Here is a 19,246-nt window from a genome sequence, read left to right as displayed (position 1 = left end):
ATTTGACAGAGAGAGAGCACAAGCAGGCAGAGAGGCAGACAGCGAGAGACAGGGAAGCAGGCTACTCGCAGAGCAGAGAGCCCGATGCAGGGCTTGATCCCAGGACCCTGAGACCATGACCAGAGCTACAGGCAGAGGCTTAACCCACTGAGCCACCCAGGCACCCCATGGTTTACATTTCTAAGGGATGGATCTTAGAGACTTGGTAGAGACATTCCTGGCTTGTAAAACTGAAAATAGTTCTTAAAACGATTTCTCAAACAGGTTGGGAAAAGAATTTATAATTCCATTTCCAAAACAAATGCTCTAACTAAAAAGATGTGAGGGCCTAAATTCAGGAAGGATCCTATCTAAACTTTAATCATACTGGGGGAATATTCAGGACATCTTGGTTAGTACCATTGGTAAGAACTGTGTTGGCTGAGGCTCCCCTGGCACCTTCACAGGAAGCACTTACTCTTACTCTTACTTCTAAGAGTAAGAAGGGCAGATAACTACTAACAATTAAATCAGCCAAGAGCTGCCTATATTAATGGTGTTTTAAAAGAAAAGAGTCGATTCTTAGTCATGAGCCAGAGAGACCTGGAACACGTGCAGTAAATCACACTGTTCTATGTTCTTCTATTTAATTATGTAAGTTGAGTTATTCTCAGCAAAGTTATTTTTTCTTTACAAAGTCATGAGTTTCCAGCCACTATTATGTAATATCCTCTTAGGTAGATATTACTTGTTTGTAACTATTAGAGAAAAGATAGTGGTACTTGTATGAGCAAATCAGACAATTGACTTCCCTCCTTCACTTAGAGAATTCTATCTCAGTTATTCTTTATTTTTTTTTTCCTGAGTACAACATAAATTAGAAAAGAATCCTCTCTTTTTGCTAGAGAAGCAAGAACCAGACTAGAATTAAGGGAAATTTCTTCATTGTTGTGCAAAGAAATCAGCCTTCCCTTGCAGAAATGTCTTTTTGTTTGAGAATTGAATAATCTTAAACAGTTTTCCTTTTCACTGTGGGATTTCTCTGTGTATTTAACATACTCTTTAAATCTCCAAGAGAGAAATATAAGATGCAAAGTTTCTTAAGGTATTGAACCACAGTGTTTGCTATTCCTAAAGTAAGGTTAATATATTGTAGAACCAGGATAAACGGACAAAGTTAGGAAAATAATTGTTGTTCAAATCCCTTAGCATCATGCCACAGATAAACTTTTAAAGTTTGTTTTAAATGTAAAGCAGAATCAGCAAATATCTGGCAAATGAATGAAAGGGGCCCCAAAGTATCAGTGGCCTCTTCCCTCACCCTGTGTTGAGGAAGGAGGTCTGCAGTATAAAAGAAGCAGCTCATTTTCACAAAGAAAAGAGGGAGGACTAAAAAACTCGCTGATAGCAATTCACGGATTTGTTTTTTTCCCCTATTTGGGGAATCTTTAAGTTTTCTGTATATGTCACTGATTCAAATTTCTGCAGCAAGAAAATGCTAAATTTTTCTTCCTCCTTTTATGACTTAATTTTTCTACCATGAGTTCCTTTTTTTCCCGTATCACTGTTTCTATCCCTGAATCTCTTTGATATCACCTTGAATGGTTATAAATAATTTCAATCTCTGTAATGTTTTCTATGAAATGTTTATAAGGAATGTGCATTGTCAGTGTGATATCTTAGAGTTTAAGATACATTCCAACCACAAAAAATGACTCCTACATTTCACTAGTCCTAGGATGTACTTTTTTTATATTTTAATATATTTGAAATTGGGATACATCTTATAATTTATGACATTATATGATTAATTTGGCCTGGTAGCAGTCAAGTTGTATCTGTGGATATATTAATGTCAAAACCATCTGCATCCAAATATTCAAATTAAATTATAATTTTTTAAAAAATTTTGCTTGTTTGACAGAGAGAGAGTAAGAGGGGGAACACAAGTAGGAGAAGTGGGGACGGAGAAGCAGGCTTCCCACTGAGCAGGGAGCCCAATGTGGGACTCCATCCCAGGACCTTGAGATCACGACCAGAGCCAAAAAGCAGACAAGCTTAACTGCTTAATGACTGAGTCACCTAGGTGCCCCTCTAATAGTTTTGGAAAAAAAAAAATCATATAGATAATAGTGGAGCTGTCATTTAACGCATAGAAATCATTGGTTGTGGGGAAATGATGAATCAGATATATTTGTTAAAATTGTAGTCAAAATAAGGTGAGACCCATATGAAGTTAAAACTAGCTTATGGATGGACACAGAGCCAGTGGTTTCAGCTCATTTATGGATTCTTTCCAGAAATGTTGTATCATGAGGGCACCTGGGTGGCCAGTAATTTAAGCCTCCAACTTGATTTTGGCTCAGATCATGATCTCAGGGTTGTGAGATCAGCCCCAATTGTGGGGCTCCAAGTGAGCATGGAGCCTGCTTAATTAAGATTCTCTCTCCCTCTGCACCTCCCCTAATCATACGCTCTCTCGAGGAAAAAAAAAAAATGCTGTATCATGGTGGTCTTGATGGAATTCAACATGACTTTGTGTTTAAAAATATGAACATGAGGGGCGCCTGGGTGGCTCAGTTGTTAAGCGACTGCCTTCTGCTTGGGTCATGATCCCAGGGTCCTGGGATTAGGCCCGGAATAGGGCTTCCTGCTCCAGGGGAAGCCTGCTTCTCCCTCTCTGCCTCCCCCTGCTTGTGTTCCCTCCCTCGTGGTGACTCTCTCTGTCAAATAAATAAATTAAAAAAAAAAAAAAAACTTTAAAAATATGAACATGAAAGCCATGAGCTAAAAAAATTCAGAAATCCATATTTTGAAAGTGAAAGTTTTAGGAAGATCTTAACCAACTTAGTTTGCCATTTATTTATTTATTTATTTTAAAGATTTTATTTATTTATTTGGCAGAGATAGAGAGAGATCACAAGTAGACAGAGAGGCAGCCAGAGAGAAGGGGAATGAGGCTTCCTGCTGAGCAGAGAACCTGATGCAAGGCTAGATCCTAGGATCCTGAAATTGTGACCAGAGCCAAAGGCAGAGGCTTAACCCACTGAACCACTCATGCACCCCTTTATTGCTTTTTTTAAAGGTATATTGCATGAGTTAAATATGATAACTCTGTACCTAATTAAGTTGAAAATAGTTCTTTTAGAAAATAAAATATGATATGATAAGATTGTGTCAATATGACTAAAGATTGTTTTATAGGCAGGATTTTTGTCTTTTTGTAGTTGCATGTAAAATGAGATTGGTGATTAAAATTTATAATAAAGTCAGTGAAACTTATAAAATCATGATAAAAATTAGAGCTATGCTTATTTTTTTATAAAATGTAAACACTTTCTGATAAAATGCATTTTCCTGCTTTTTGCAGAATTGATCAAAACTTAAATTTTATTTAGAATATATTAGAATTATTCTTAGAATTTTATTAGAATTGATATTTAAAATGTATATTGAATCTTTTAATTTAGGCTATAACAAACAAATAATAGGTTTTTTTCCTTACCCAGCTAATATATAAATTAAGTGTTTTATCAGTCATATTCCCAAAATGACCTTCTCTATACCTCTTGAGTTTCTTACAAAATTCTAATATTTTTATGAGCAAGTACACATTCAAGAGTAAAATTTGTATGGAAAAGTATCAAAATACAATGCCAAATTATACTCAAATACAGTTTTTAAAAAATCAGGAGAGGTACTTGTCCTACCACATATAAAAGTGTATCATACATCTATATAAAATTAAATACTATAATTTTGGTCATAGGTTAGGTATACAGACCAATGAAGTAAAAAATGAAAGTTTAAATATCATACAATAAAGTAGTATTTTAAATCAGTACAGAGAGAAGATACTATCCAGTAATCATCTTTAACATCCCCCACCACACACACATACACACACACACAAATGCACACACACACACACTCACACACTCTTCTGATGTTAAAAAAAAAAAAAAGTCAGTAGCTCATATAATTTTCAAAAAATAACTTTCTAAGATTTAAACAAACCTGACCTTAAAATAAAAAAATAAATGATCCAGAAATTGTAAAAAGTAAATATAGAAAGCTATGTTTATATTTTGGAATTGGGCCATTAAAATAAAAGAATAAATGCAAAAGCTAGGAAGGAAAAGACAAAGAAATTTACCAAGCAAAACCTCAGTCTGGTATACAACCTTATTTTGGAGAAAATATTTGCATTATATAGCCGGCAGAAGACCTTGAGTCTTGTAAATAATAATAAAATACAAATGAGAAAACATTTGAAAAGCTCGTCATAAGAGAAAATACAAATGATCAATAATGTTCAACCTAAGCAGTAATTAAAATACATTATTAGGGGCGCCTGGATGGCACAGTCATTTGGGTGGCAGGCTCTTGATTTCTACTCAAGTTATGATTTCCAAGTCTTGAGATGGGGCCCCAAGCCATGCTCTACACTCAGCATGGAGTCTGCTTGGAGTTTCTCTATCCCTCTCCTCCTCCGTGCTTCCTCTTTGTCTCTCTCTCTTTCATACAGTAAGTTTAAAAATAAATAAATTAAATAAAATATATGTAAGAACAAAGTTAGTTGGAGCTTTTCATCAGTCAGCTTGTCAAACAGTAACAATATATGTTGATGACATCAAATGTTGATGATGTTAAATTTGAATAATGTGGGCCTTTATATACTCTTATGAGATTTGCAATTTTTAATGCCCATTTTGGATATGATCTGTTAGTATATGTATTATTTTTTTCTATATTGGCTGTAATAAATTAGTAGGTATTGGCAGAGGCTTTAGGATAGAATATGTTTCTTGAGGCTCCAGGAGAGAATCTCTTTCTTGTTTCTTCCAGCTTCTAGTGACTGCCACCCTTACTTGGTCTGTAGCTGTATCACCACAGTCATTAAGGTCAGCATCTTTAAATTTCTCTCTGCTCCATCTTCACTCCTTTCTCATGTGTTTGTGTATAAAATCTGCCCCTACCCACCGAACGACAGCCTCCTTCTTCTAAAAATACATGTAATTGCATTTAGAGTCCATCCAGAAAATACAGGATAATTTCCCCACATCAAGATCTTTAATTTAATGGCATCTGCAAAACTTTTCCCCACAGAAGGTACATTTACAGGTTCCAGGCATTAGGAGGTCTATTCATTCAATTTACAAGGCCAGAGTCCTTGAAATCATTCTTGGCTTTCTTTTCTCTCATGCCCCATGTTTAAAACATTGGGAAATCATTCTGACTCTGTGTTTAAAATAATTGCATCTCTCCATGGCTACCATGCTGATTTAAGCCATCGTCAACACTTACATGTCTTTTGTCATAGCCTCTTAACAAGTTCTGCTTCTATTCCTGCCACATGCATTCAATTCTCAACACAAAAACCAAGTCATCCTTTAAACTCTTAAGGTAGGTTATGGCAAAATGGTGATTAAAAAACTACAAGGGCTCCCCATTTCACTGAGTGAAAGCAAACTTGCTACCATGGTCCACAAGCCAAATGTAATCTGTTCCCCACCCTGTAACTCCAACCTCCTTTCTTACCTCTTTCCACATTCACTCTAATCATCCCACTACAGCTACACCACTATTCTGGCTTTTATACTGGACATATCCTTGATTTACAGCTTTACGTTAAATATTGCTGTGTTTAGGGGCCCCTGGGTGGCTCAGTGGGTTAAGCCTCTGCTTTCGCTCAGGTCATGGTTTCAGGGTCCTGGGATCAAGCCCCGCATCAGGCTCTCTGCTCAGCAGGGAGCCTGCTTCCTCCTCTCTCTATGCCTGCCTCTTTGCCTACTTGTGATCTCTCTCTCAAATAAATAAATAAAATCTTTAAATATTGCTGTGTTTGGAATTCACTTATACCAGCTGTCCACTTGAAGAACACCCTCACCTACAAAAGCCCTCACTCAACTATTATTAGTAGTAATGTCAACCTGTTGCATCCTATTTACATCAAAATCTCCTTCCCAGAATAGCACCTCTGATTTGTAGTCTTATTTTTTATTCAAGTATAATTAATATACAGTGTTTATAATTATTTCAAGTGTAATATAATGATTCAACAATTTTTTTCCAACTTCTTTATCATTTCTTTTTGAAGGATCTGATTCAACAATTCTATACATTTCTCCATGCTCATCAAGATAAGATTGTTTTACACCCTTTCTTTTCACTTTCTAACCATTATACATCATCATCTTTGTTGTTTTAATTATTTATCTATTTCCCAATGGTAGGGTAGAACTTCCTTCAAAGCAGGGATGATTTTGTTTACTGATATATCCCCAAAACTTGGACCAGTGCTTGGTGCAGAATAGACATTCAATACATGTATAAGTAAATGAATTGCTTAATGCTACCAGCTGACCCACTATGGAATCTAACCACAGTTTTTGTCTTCTTTTTAAAAATGTTGTTATTTTTTATTACTACTTACCACAGGGGTAGTTTCTTTTGACATTTGAAGATTTCTTTGATCTGAATTTCGAGTGAATTAAACTTTCCAAGAGTACACTCTGGAAAAATTTTATTTTTTTAAAGCTTCATAGGTGATTCTGTAGTAAACTCAGATTAATCACTTATTCTGTAGACTGTATGAAATTCTGAGCTGATTCCCTCTTTATTTATTTAATTTTTTAAAGATTTTATTTATTTATTTGACAGACAGAGATAACAAGTAGGCAAAGAGGCAGGCAAAGAGAGAGAGAGGGGGAAGCGGGCTCCCTGCTCAGCAGAGAGTCTGATGCAGGGCTCGATCCCAGGACCCTGGGATCATGACCTGAGCCGAAGGCAGAGGCCTTAACCCACTGAGCTACCCAGGCACACCTGATTCCCTCTTTAAAATATATCTCAAGATAACAAGAAGTACTTTGGAATTTTTGTGAGGGAACTAAATATACATGTTTGTACAAGGAATATCAGTTAAACTATCATTAGAAGAAAAAGAAAGAAAAGGGAAAGAAAATACACAAAAATTTAAGCTATAAAAAGATAAGAGATGTAGTTTCTCTTGTTTATTACTTTTATCACTAATATTTAACTATATGTTTTCCATTAAAAAAACTCAACGTGTTGGTGTGATGTGAGTAAGATGGACATATATTATTTCATACATAAATGAAGAGCTGTCCCCTTCCTTCAAGGAGCTCATAGTTCAAAGGAAGGTGATGCTTTAAACAGAAGCCTCATCTAAAATTGGAGATCTTATAATAGATGTATATTCTATTCCAACACCAAAGATGACAGAATATATTTTATGTAGATGTGTGAAATATGCCTGTGCATTAGAAAACTAATTTTAACTAAATATATATATATATATATATGTATATATAGATAGATAGATAGAGATAGAGATATATAGTTAAAGAGAGAACTAAAGACATTCTAGGAAAAGAAAAAAAATAGGAGTGTAATAATCACTGAATGGTGAGAAGGTCCATGTATCTGTCGGATATATTGTAGCACAGTGAGAAAAGTAAAGGGATTTTGGTCAGGATTATCTAATTGTGAAATAAGTCTATGATAAAATATTATAAGCTTTATTTTTATAGTTCTTGAAATAATATTAATGGTAAAATTTGGAGTAACTTTTAGTTATACATCTTTTTCTTTTCTCTGTAAACATAAAGTTATTTCTTGGAACAAAAGCTTCATAATCGCTGACAACTGTCAACCCAGCAGTACATTTTCTCTTTCTGTTTCCTGTCAACAAAGAATAAAGTAAGGCTACTCATGTAAAATTATACTTTTTTAGAATTACAAACTTTAATCCAGAAGTAACCGTCTTGATTTGAGAAAATAAACCATATCATGGAACCAGTTTCTATTCCCTTATTATGCAAATTGTTTAGCATATTGCTCAAGCATCAAGAGACATGCTGCATGGTTATCAATATGTGTCAACTTGTGAATGCTTTCAGCATTTTTCTATTTATTTTGAAATCTTAGTGGTAGGAAAAGATTACCGAGAAAAGGACATGCTGAAACAGGATTTCCATTGTAAAATAGATATATAGATAGTACAGATTAAAGACTATTCTCAACTTTCTCTCTCAGTCCTGCCAATCTTATGTCACTGTCACATTGACAACACAAGGACTTTTAAAAGTAGCAAAGGGTGGCACCAGTGTGCTCCTCAACTTTTTTAGTAAGCTTAAATGCTCTTTTTTTTTTTTTTTTAGATCAAATGGTTTTATCTTTTTTTAAAATTCTTGAGCTGAAGGAACTTTAGTTGAGCTCTTGTGACTTGCAAAAGTTTTTGGTATAAAAGAGATAGCAACAGTTGCTGGAGGGTAGCCACGGGGGATGGAAATAGAAACCTATACAATACTGGTTCACTCAACTCTTAAAAAATGCTTCTGCAAGTTATCAAACAACTATTTTAAAAGCAACTGGGGATGCAGTTTTATAGGCATAAAATCGCGTGCAAGAGAATCAGCTTAATCAAGACCCGGGGGAGGAGGAGAATAGTGAAAGGTCCATTGCCAAAGGCACAAAGAAATGCAGCATCGTGACATCTCACCTTGCTGGAGGGCAGAAGGAAACAGAAAAAGGACACTGGGCACTGATGCAATGTACAGATACAACAGAGTATTCAATTGTGTTAGTCAGGGTTCTCCAGAGAAACAGAACTCACAGGAGAAATAGAAATTATGTGAAAAATGGAACTCTCTCTCTGTCTCTCTCTCTTTTTATATATAGTAAGAATGTAGAGATCCCGTCCTCCCTCTATGTTCCCATAGAACAGGAGAGAAACATGTTGCTCAGTGTTCAAGGTCAGTGTCTCTTTGGTACCAGAGAATGTCTAGATGGAATGCCTTGCTCTCCTCTGAACGTCAGCTGAGCAAGGGGAAGAAGGACCACAGATAGCTGCTGGGCTAATTTTATCCTATGAAACCTTGCTGCATTAGATTCCAGCAACAGATACTTTGTCAGGAAGCCGCTCCTGGACTCCTGTGTGTTAGTTCCCCTAACAAACCTATGTTTCAATCACTGTCTCCAGGTCATTTGTTTGGCCTTGCCAGACCATCACCCACCCTTGGCTTAGAGTCTTCTGAGGTGCAGCTACACAATATAATGTGTAATAAATATTTATTCATACATTATATAAATAATGAGCACTGATTTAAGTGGTGGAGATGGATGTGTGGGTACAGAGGAGGAGCTGAAGAAATAAGTCTGCGTGTATATGATTTCATTTTAATTAGACCCAAATTTAAATACATCATACTATAAAGTGGCGATTTACAGCATATTATAAAATTGCTGATAAAACTCTCATGACTTTTTACATTTTATGCAAACCTCTTGAATAACTTTTGAATGTTCCAATTATGAACATTAATCTTTGTCTGGCCTATGCCAAAAAAATTAACTCTGTGTAAAACATCAGTCTTCAGAGGTATATCTTTGCTTTTCTTAATGATGAGTTTACTACAAGTAGTTAACTCATCTATAAAATTGGAAAAACTTTCCTATCACATAGGTTTGGGAAACAATAAATGAAGATATCATGTAAAGATATTAGAAGTGTATGTGGTATAATTAGTATTCATTAAAGATTATCAATTTTTTTTAAAGATTTATTTATTTATTTATTTGTCAGAGAGAGAGAGAGAGAGGAGCGAGAGTGAGCACAAGCAGACAGAGTGGCAGGCAGAGGGAGAAGCAGGCTCCCCGCCGAGCAAGGAGCCCAATGCGGGACTCGATCCCAGGACGCTGGGATCATGACCTGAGCCGAAGGCAGCTGCTTAACTAACTGAGCCACCCAGGCGTCCCTAAAGATTATCAATATTATAAACTATATTAGAATCCTTTTGTTAGAAAGTAACATATAATAGTATCATCTGGCTTACACTCTGGAAGTAACATTTTTATAAAGATTTAGTGGATTTCATGGGAAATAAAGCAGGTATATTTATCTGGCTTCAGAGAGCCACAGGAGCCCTGGATTCTTTTTCCCATCTTATTTCTGTGTGCCTCCTTGTGTCTTCTGTAGCCCTATTTCTTTGGGCCCGGCCTTCTCAGCTCTCTATATACATAGTAAGATTCTTGCCTTATTCATAAATATTAACACCATATTACTTGGTTCTTCGATGTCTCAATATCAAGTAAGGAAGCCTGGCCTCATTTGGGTTAAAAGCTTAGTCCTTGTGAGACAGCTCCTGAGGCTTCATGGGTAGATGCTTTTTGAGGTCGTTTAAGCAGGTAAGATAGGCAGACACACATAAGGTATTCAAAGGCATATGTATAATTTTTTTCAGTTTTACTATAAAGACAGAAAACTCCTGAGCTACAGATTCTGTTCTTCAGAACCTTAATTTTCCTGCTTCTCCCTTTCACTCTCCTTCTGTGTTCTTACTCTCTCAAATAAATAAATAAAATCTTTAAAGAAAAAAAAAAAAAGCAAAACTTTCTCCCAAGCCAAACACTGTTCATTGTCATAGAAGTAAGGTCATAGTTATATCCCTTTAATCATGGAACCACGTAAAGAGAAAATTCAGGGCACTATAACAGCACAATACCAGTTTTGTTCCAATAACGTTAAGCCTCATTTTGAAAAAAATCATGTAGCTACATGGTCCTATAATACGCTGCCTAAGCCCCAAGACCTGACTTCAAATCATGGATGTGATTTTCTCCACAAAATTTATTTCAGAATAGAATGGTAGGCTGTTCTTTCTCTTTTTAATGAAAAAGATGAAAACAGGGCATATTTTTGTCCCTGTTAATTTTATATTTGTGTTATTTTGAATTTTCAGCTTATCTCTGCTGTTTTTTTTCCAGCTCACTCAAAATATGCTAAGAAACTGAATCCTTTTTTTTGTATCTGAATTATGACTAGCCTTGATTTTCCTGCAAGAAATTGCACTCTAGTTTGTATATTGGATTTTAAGAAAAGACATGAGTAGTAACTTGACGTTTCTTATAGTTTTAAGTAAAGCATCTATTCTATAAAGTTTAAAAATCTCACTTAAACATAATATAATCCTCACTTAAACATAATATAATCACACAGGAAAAAAAATAAGAAGAAATATAAATAAAAACAGTGGTAGTGGACTGTATAATTATGCATTACCTATCTACAAAAAGCAAAAACCCATTCCAAAAAAAAAAAAGAAAGAAAGAAAAGAAAAAGGTAAGATTTTTTTTTTCTTTTAATTTTCATTCCTCAACTCACCATCTCAGCCAAGGTATAAAGGAATTGTGTATATATAACATTCAGGAAAATTAAGAGGCCAAAGTATATAGAAATGACTCACGAGGTCACCATAAGTTGATGCTTGTATAATAATATACAGAAAGAAGTTTCAAATATAATTTCAAGTTTTGTTATGAGTAGAGGCTGTATGGGGTGAGATACTTTTGATCAGACTTATCAACCTCAACACCGTGGACATTTTGAAATAGCTACTTCTTTATTATGGGAAACTGTCCCATTCATTATAAGATGTCATTCCTGTCCTCTACACTTAGATATCATTTACACCTCTACCTCCCCAAGTTGTAACAACCAAGAGTGTCTGTAGACATTGCTAAATTTACCCTAGGGAGCAAAATAAATTCATTACAGAATCGCTGCTTTAATTTAATTCCTAAAATTAACCTCAAAAGTTGAGCCACATGAATATAGAATAATCATAAAATTACAAAACTAATATGTTAAGAGTTGCAGAAAATAAGCAGCAAGTATATGTCTTCAACAAACATTATTTATTGAGAGAAATAATAGATCTAAATCTACCATAAATCTCTGAAGACGACCACAATTGAAAAAATTAAAATGAATATGAAAGCTTCCCTAGAATATATGAAAAACTGAAAAAAAAAAATCTGTGAAGTTTGAAAACTAGGGAAAATGCTTTCTCTCTAGTCTATTAACTAGCATAACAAATATTTAAAAAAAAGAAAATGCAAAGTAGCTACACATTTTTCACATTATCACCAGTTTAGAAGATAAAATGACAAAATATACTCTTAATTATATCAATTAACTACAAATTGAATGATGAGTTTTTCTTGAAACCATTTATTTTCTACTTTAGAAAGAGGGCAGTGGTTAAACAATAATTATTTTAATGACATAAAAACCATGAAGTAGAGCTTGTTTATAATTATAACTCTAGACTTTAGAAATTTTAATCATTAAGAAATTGTATGTCCAGGGATTTCATGTCCATGGACAGCATGGCTTGCTATTAATTTTAAACCCATTATGTGTAGTTGTTTTGCATTTTTATTCCTAGAAAAGTCCAATTCTGATGCTGCATGGTGGAGAAGACACTGCACTTTATTTAACACAATGTTTTAGAAGTCTTTGCATTCCCAACCAACACAGTAACTAATCCAACCCAATGTCGATTGAAGCTATTATTAGCTTTAGATATTTGTCAGAGGAGCCTTTTTTTTTTTTTTAAGATTTAATTTATTTATGTGAGAGAGAGACAGAACAAGAGACAAGGAGCACAAGTGGGGTGAGGGAAGGAGGAGAAGCAGAATCCCTGCTGAGCAGGGAGCCCAAAGTGGGGCTCCATCCAGGAACTCCCGGATCATGACCAGAGCTGAAGGCAGATGCTTAACTGAGCAACCTGGGCACCACTAACATTTTTCTTTTACGAGATGTTTTTCTTAAAAAGGAAGATACATCTCTTATTTATTTGTCCATGAACTAACCAAAAAGTGGCTTAACATTACAAAGCAACAAAGGAAAATGTAATTGTTTATTTCATGTATGATATTCATCAGCAAAAAAAAAAAATATTTTGAACAAGACTATTAAAATACATTGTTTCATTAACTATAAAATTGAAAGAGGCTGGAGAAAACTCAATAAGATTCTTTTCAAAGAGCTTATATTTCATGCACAGATATTTTTAAATTTCTTTTATGTAAGCCACATGCCAAAGTGAGATCTTAAGGATGCTTTTCACTAGTTAGGTTTTTGTTTTGTTTTGTTTTATCTCTATATAAGTCTTTTGCTAAAAGTAGTAATATTATTGAAATTATTTATGACTTGAAGAATTAATCAACAGACGAGAATAGTGTCTAGTATGTGCTATGTGTTGTCTTAATTAACATAAGTAATCACAGGAGACTATAGCATGGGAGATGGTTGCTCATCTTTTTTTTTTTTTTTTTTTAATTTATTTGACAGAGAGACACAGTGGGAGAGGGAACACAAGCAGTGGGAGAGGGAGAAGCAGGCTCCTCGCGGAGCAGGGAGCCCAATGTGGGGCTCGATCCCAGGACCCTGGGATCATGACCTGAGCCAAAGGCAGATGCTTAACAACTGAGCCACCCAGGTGCCCCGATGGTTGCTCATCTTAGAGCAAAAAGTAACAGAGTCAATTATTTGTGACTAGATTTCTTTCAAATAGCATTAAATCTGGAAAAATTATTTCCACAAAAAATTCAGAGGTGTAAACCCTTCCCCTGGTCCAGAATTATAAATATCAACACCTGATATTTTAATTAAGACTGGAAAAAGATAAACAAATAGATGCATCAACACTTTGCTGCTGGCACTTTGAAGAATGAAGGACACAAACTGAAAATTTTAGCACAGTCAATAACTTAATGTAAAAGAAATATAGAGAACTATTAGAACAGAACATCTTTGGAAAATGAAAGAAGAGCAGCAATTGCAGAAAAAGGGAGATTACTCTGCAATTTTTTTTATTATTATTATTATTTTTTTTAGTGGGCTTCATGCCCAGTGTGGATCCCAAAGCAGGGCTTGAACTCAAAACCGAGATCAAGACCCCAAGCAGAGATCAAGTGTCAGATGATTAACTGACTAAGCTACCCAGGCACCCTTCTCTACAATCAAATTAAAAAAAAAAAAAAAGATGAGGGCACCTGGATGGCTCAGTCACTTAAGTACCTGCCTTCAGCTCAGGTCATGATCTCAGGGTCTTGGGATCGAGCCCCATGTCGGGCTCTCTGCTCAGTGGGAAGTCTGCTTCTCTCTCTCTCTCCCTGTGTTCTCCTTATCTCTTTTTCTCTAAAATAATTGCATAAAATCTTTAAAAATAGATGTCTGATAAAAAGTAAAGAGGGAATGTGGCAAGAAGGATAAAGAGGCCATATATTCTTTGAAGTAGCTATTCCATTCAAAATTGTGTGGCTCTCAAAAGAGCATAAAGTCAGTGGATTATCCAGAGCCAGAATATGATGATGAGGACTGATGAGGGCTTAAAGGCATGTCCTTAAGTCACATCTCTCTAAAGCTTACAACTTAGATAAAGTGTACTAACTTTAAATTTGATATTTTTGATAAATACACATATACACACAATATTATATATAATACATATACACTTATATTCACATACCCACATATATATATAAATAATATATAAATTCTTTGGTTAAACAAGTAAATTGCATATTCTCACTTGATCATGGGGATTTAGTATTACCTGATGGATCCATTTTAAATTCTAAAAATATCTGCAAAAGACATGAGATGGATATTTGAAGTACATACACTGGTTGAGGAAATTACAGCAAAGATGTGGTATCCAGAGCAAAAAAATGCAATTGAGTATTATCCCACATAATATTTCCATTAAAAAAACTTAATTATGTTTCATATGTTGCATCAGTGCTCATTATGTTCCCACCAACATCAGCATCATCTGGGAAATTGGCAGATGATACAAATGTCAGGATCCATACCAGTCCTTCTGAATCAGAAACTGTGGTCTGGGTCAAAGAATTTGGGTTTTTATAAGCTCCTCAGTTAATTCTGATGCACAGTGCAATTGAGAATCACTCTCTGGTAAAATACTTTGGACATGTTAATTCCCCCAAAACGTAAAGAAGCTTGATGCAAAACATGCAATATCACATAAAGTAGCATGAAACAAATGCAATAGAAATGCCCCTCCATAAAGTCCTAGCTCCTGACATTTCAGATATATCTAAATCAAGAAGCTGCTCCCCAGTACACAGGGGCTCTTAGGTTTTCCTCAGAAAATTGTGTTGGGAGTAGCTTTCCTGAAGTACCTGAAGTTAACACTGTAAAGATCCATGAAATACTTCATGGACGTTACTTCTACTAAGCAGATGGCTGGGAAAAACGCTTTTGACAGAAAGGGTGAATTGTCCACTCATGAGGAGAATAGATATTTAGCTGTTGTTTTATCAGAATCCAGGCAAGGTTAATTTCTCACGTGTTTGAGGACAAGTGGTCAGCTGAAGTTGATCCTGAGCCAGCAAGTTTCAAGCACTGGTTACTCTTGCCAATGTAACTGGATGACATCCCAGGCTCAGACTGCCTAATGTTTGGGCTCTCCATTCCTTTTGTCATTAGCCCCTGAATATCTATGATGCCCATCAAATGTATGTATCACGAAATACTTTTCTGGTCAATCAAAAGCATCTTAATGATCCATTGAGGTCAAGGCATTTTAATGTACTGAGTCAGTAAAGGCAATAACAACAATGAAACAACAGCAACATATTTCCCCTTCTTGGATTACTAGAAGTATTTAATCTTCACATAACACATTTGGCTTTTCAGCATGGACTCATTCTGCCCTGGAGAAAGTCACTTTCATTCAAAAATAAGGAAAATCACTCTTTTGAATAAAGCAAAGGAAAATAAGGAGTTCTGTATCAAAAGAGAATAGCTGTTCTTATTACATTACAGCATGAAGAAAAACATATATTGTTATCAATATAGTCATGTAAAGGATAGATAGAAGAAGAAAGAAAATGCAAATGGTAGATAAATATTCAGTCAGTTTTACAGTATTCCACTCTTGATGCATATGTGCCCCGAACTTGGCTATCATGAAACAAAATACAAAGGAAAAATTGGGTTGCTTAAATCACATTTTCTGAGGGCCCATTATGTACCACACTATGAAGTCTAAATCTTCACATGCATTTGCTTATGCATTTTATGTATTTCTCATAATAATTCTATTAAGTAAATATTATTATCACTGTATATGAAGGCAAAGCAAGGTTCAGAAAAGTTAAGTACAAAGTAAACAGTTTTAGCATATGTTAGAACCAGATTTTTTGTTCCTGTTTTCTTTTTATTTATTTATTTATTTATTTATTTAATCAAGATGCCCTGACTGCTAAGACCATACTATTTCTCTAAACCAGAAGTAAGCAAGCTTCCTGTAGAGCACTTGATAGTAAATATTCAGGTTCTGTAAACCATATGGTTTTGTGTTAACTACTCAATTTTCTCACTTCAGTGTGAAAACAGATTAAGATAATATCTAAATTTAGATAATATCTAAACAAGTCAGTATGACTGTGATCTAACAAAATATGGTTCACAAAATGGTCTATAACCTATATTTGACTCATGTAACAGTTTCTGAGCTTTGCTTCGAACGATAATATATCATGCTTGCCACCCCATCTAGACTTCTGTCAGCAAGCTATTGCACTCATTTCCCAGTTCTTAACTGATCACAGCATCAACCTTTTCCAGAATATTGTCCACAACTGTTGAAACAAAGTTTTAAATTCAAGAAGCAAGTAGGAGTACCAAAGAGAGCAACCTCACTTAAGCATGTCTTTATGCTAAAAAGCAAGAACAGAGAGAGAATCTTAAAGGCATATCATTTTCAAGGATAATCAATAAAATTAACAGCTGACTTATCAATAGAGATAATGAAAGTAAGGAAACAATAGAACCAAATGTTTTAAGTATGAAAAGAAAATATCTGTTAAACTACAATTTTATAGGGGTGCCTGGGTGGCTCAGTCTTTTAAAGCCTCCGCTTTTGGCTCAGGTCATGGTCCTGGGGTCCTGGGATCGAGCCCCACATCGGGCTCTCTGCTCCATGGGGAGCCTGCTTCCTCCTCTCTCTCTGCTTGCCTCTCCGCCCTCTTGTAATCTCTGTCAAATAAATAAATAAAATCTTTAAAAAAAAACCTATAATTTTATAAATAGAGAAAATGATATTGAAAGGTGAAGTCAAAATAAAGATACATGCAGATAAGCATAAACTTAAGGAATCACTCAAAGGCAGATTTTCACCAAAATAAATATTGAGACAGTATTTTGTGTTTGTTTTTTTGAAAGCAAAGATGTGAACAACTCAGGAAGCAGGTCATGTAGATTTCTTTGAAGAACACTCTAGGCATAGAGTCTTAGCCAATGTGAAGGCTTTTAGGTGAATTCATGAAAGAAGGTGAGTGAACCAAAAGACATAGCTGGGTGATTAAAAAGAGAGAGGTCAAAGTAATAATTTTGCCACCAAAGGACCATGATGTTTAGTATAAGTGATAGGGAGCCAAAAGAGGGTTTTTATCAAAGAGTTTAACCAATTTAAAGAATATTTTAAAGGATTTTTCTCTTATCATTGGAATTCAGAGTAAGTTTTATCTTTCAAAATCCATCACTGATGTTGATAACTTGTGGATTATAGTTAGAACACCCCCATATCTTCACATGGAAACACACTCATACAAACACATACAGAACACACTACTTAATATTTATAACCAGTATATTTGCATGCAAATATTTATATCTAAAATTTCTGATTATTTTTATGCACATTGATCTATTTCCACTGCAGTTTTTATTAGCCTACTTCAACAAGGGAAAACTAAGCATTTTAATGTGATCTGTTAAAGACAGTTGAACCAAGGATGAGACAACAATACAATGAGTGTCATGAATGTTGTCTATTTCTATGAAGTCACATTGTCAAGCAGAAATATTGACATATTGATAACATTTTCAAGTATACTATGTAAGCTGGAAGAAATGAGGAAATGTATAATCAACTAAAATATACTTGGCTTTCAAAACCTGTGTTTTTGAGGGGTGCCTGCATGGCTCAGTGGTTAAAGCCTCTGCTTTTGGCTCAGGTCATGATCACAGGGTCTTGGGATTGAGCCCCGTGTCGGGCTCTCTGCTCACTGGGGAGCCTGCTTCCCCCCTCTCTTTCTCTCCCTGTCTCTCTGCCTATTTGTGTCTCTGTCTGTCAAATATATAAGCTCTTAAAAAAAAAATAAAACCTGTGTTTTTGAGAACTTTAATTCTTTAATCACACATAGAGAACAGAATACAACTCTGATAGACTGTACCAGTTTTTTTACAACTAACATTAAATTTAAGAAACTTTAGTAAGGACTAAATTTGCATTAAAATTGTACAAAAAAGTTTAAAAAAAGTTTAAAAAGAAAGTAAAACTGTTCTTGTGTTTCAAGGAATAATAACCATTTACCATTATTTTCAAATTCCAGAGGACTGAACTTAAATTTTTTTTTCATTTGGGTTTGCGTTTATAGATATATTGATTTATGTGATCATATATTAGAGAACAATTTATTAGATAAATGATAAATATAAAGGTACCTCTATAGCAGGGATTGGCAAACATTTTCTACAGAGTCAGTTATGGAGCTCAACCACTCAACTCTGCCTTTGTAGCACAAAGCATAAAGTATATGTAAATGAATTAGGTAGCTGTGTTTAATATAAATTTATTAAAAAAAAAACAGCAAACTGAATTTGCTGACCCTACTGTGCAGCATTAGAAATAGCCAATTACTTTATTTGACTAGAAACTGCACATTGAATAGATATCTCTGCAAAGTTTTGATATATATTTGAAAAAGTTCTAACATTGAGGTCCAATGACCTAAGCAAAACTTCTTGAAAATAAAATAAATTTGATTTTTTCTTTTGAATTTTAGTCACAATTTTATCTCAATAGTTTGTCAAAAACATCATGAATTACCTACCAAAATATTTTATATATTTGTCTAACTTTCAAAAATGAAGGGAGAGACACAAAAAATAGTCAGAAAATAAATTAATTTAATTAAATTTGTATTTAAATTAATTTCCAATAGCTGTGTATATATTAGCTCAACTAGTTTTTTAATAATGACTAGGAAGGAAGATTTAATACTATCAAAATATTCACTCAAATATTCAGTTCATATAACATATCTCTCAATACTAATTTATTCAATTATCATTAATATGTTAAGTGGTTATATATCATTGCTATTACTTTTATTTATTTATTTATTTTGAGAGAGAGAGAAAGCATGCAAGTGGGGTGGGGGGTGGGCAATGATGGAGGGACAGAGGGAGAGGTAGAGAATCCCAAGTCGCCTCCATACCCAGCGTGAAGCCAAATGCAGGGCTTGATCTCATGACCCTGAGCTGAAAGCAAGAGTAGGATACTTAACCAACTGAGCCACCCAGGTGCCCCTAATTGTTATTACTTATATACAGACATAGCTATAAATGATGTGGAGCTGCAAC

This window comes from Martes martes, assembly GCF_963455335.1.
Source record: "Martes martes genome assembly, chromosome: 2".
NCBI lineage: Eukaryota > Metazoa > Chordata > Mammalia > Carnivora > Mustelidae > Martes > Martes martes.
This window is presented reverse-complemented; position numbering follows the sequence as displayed.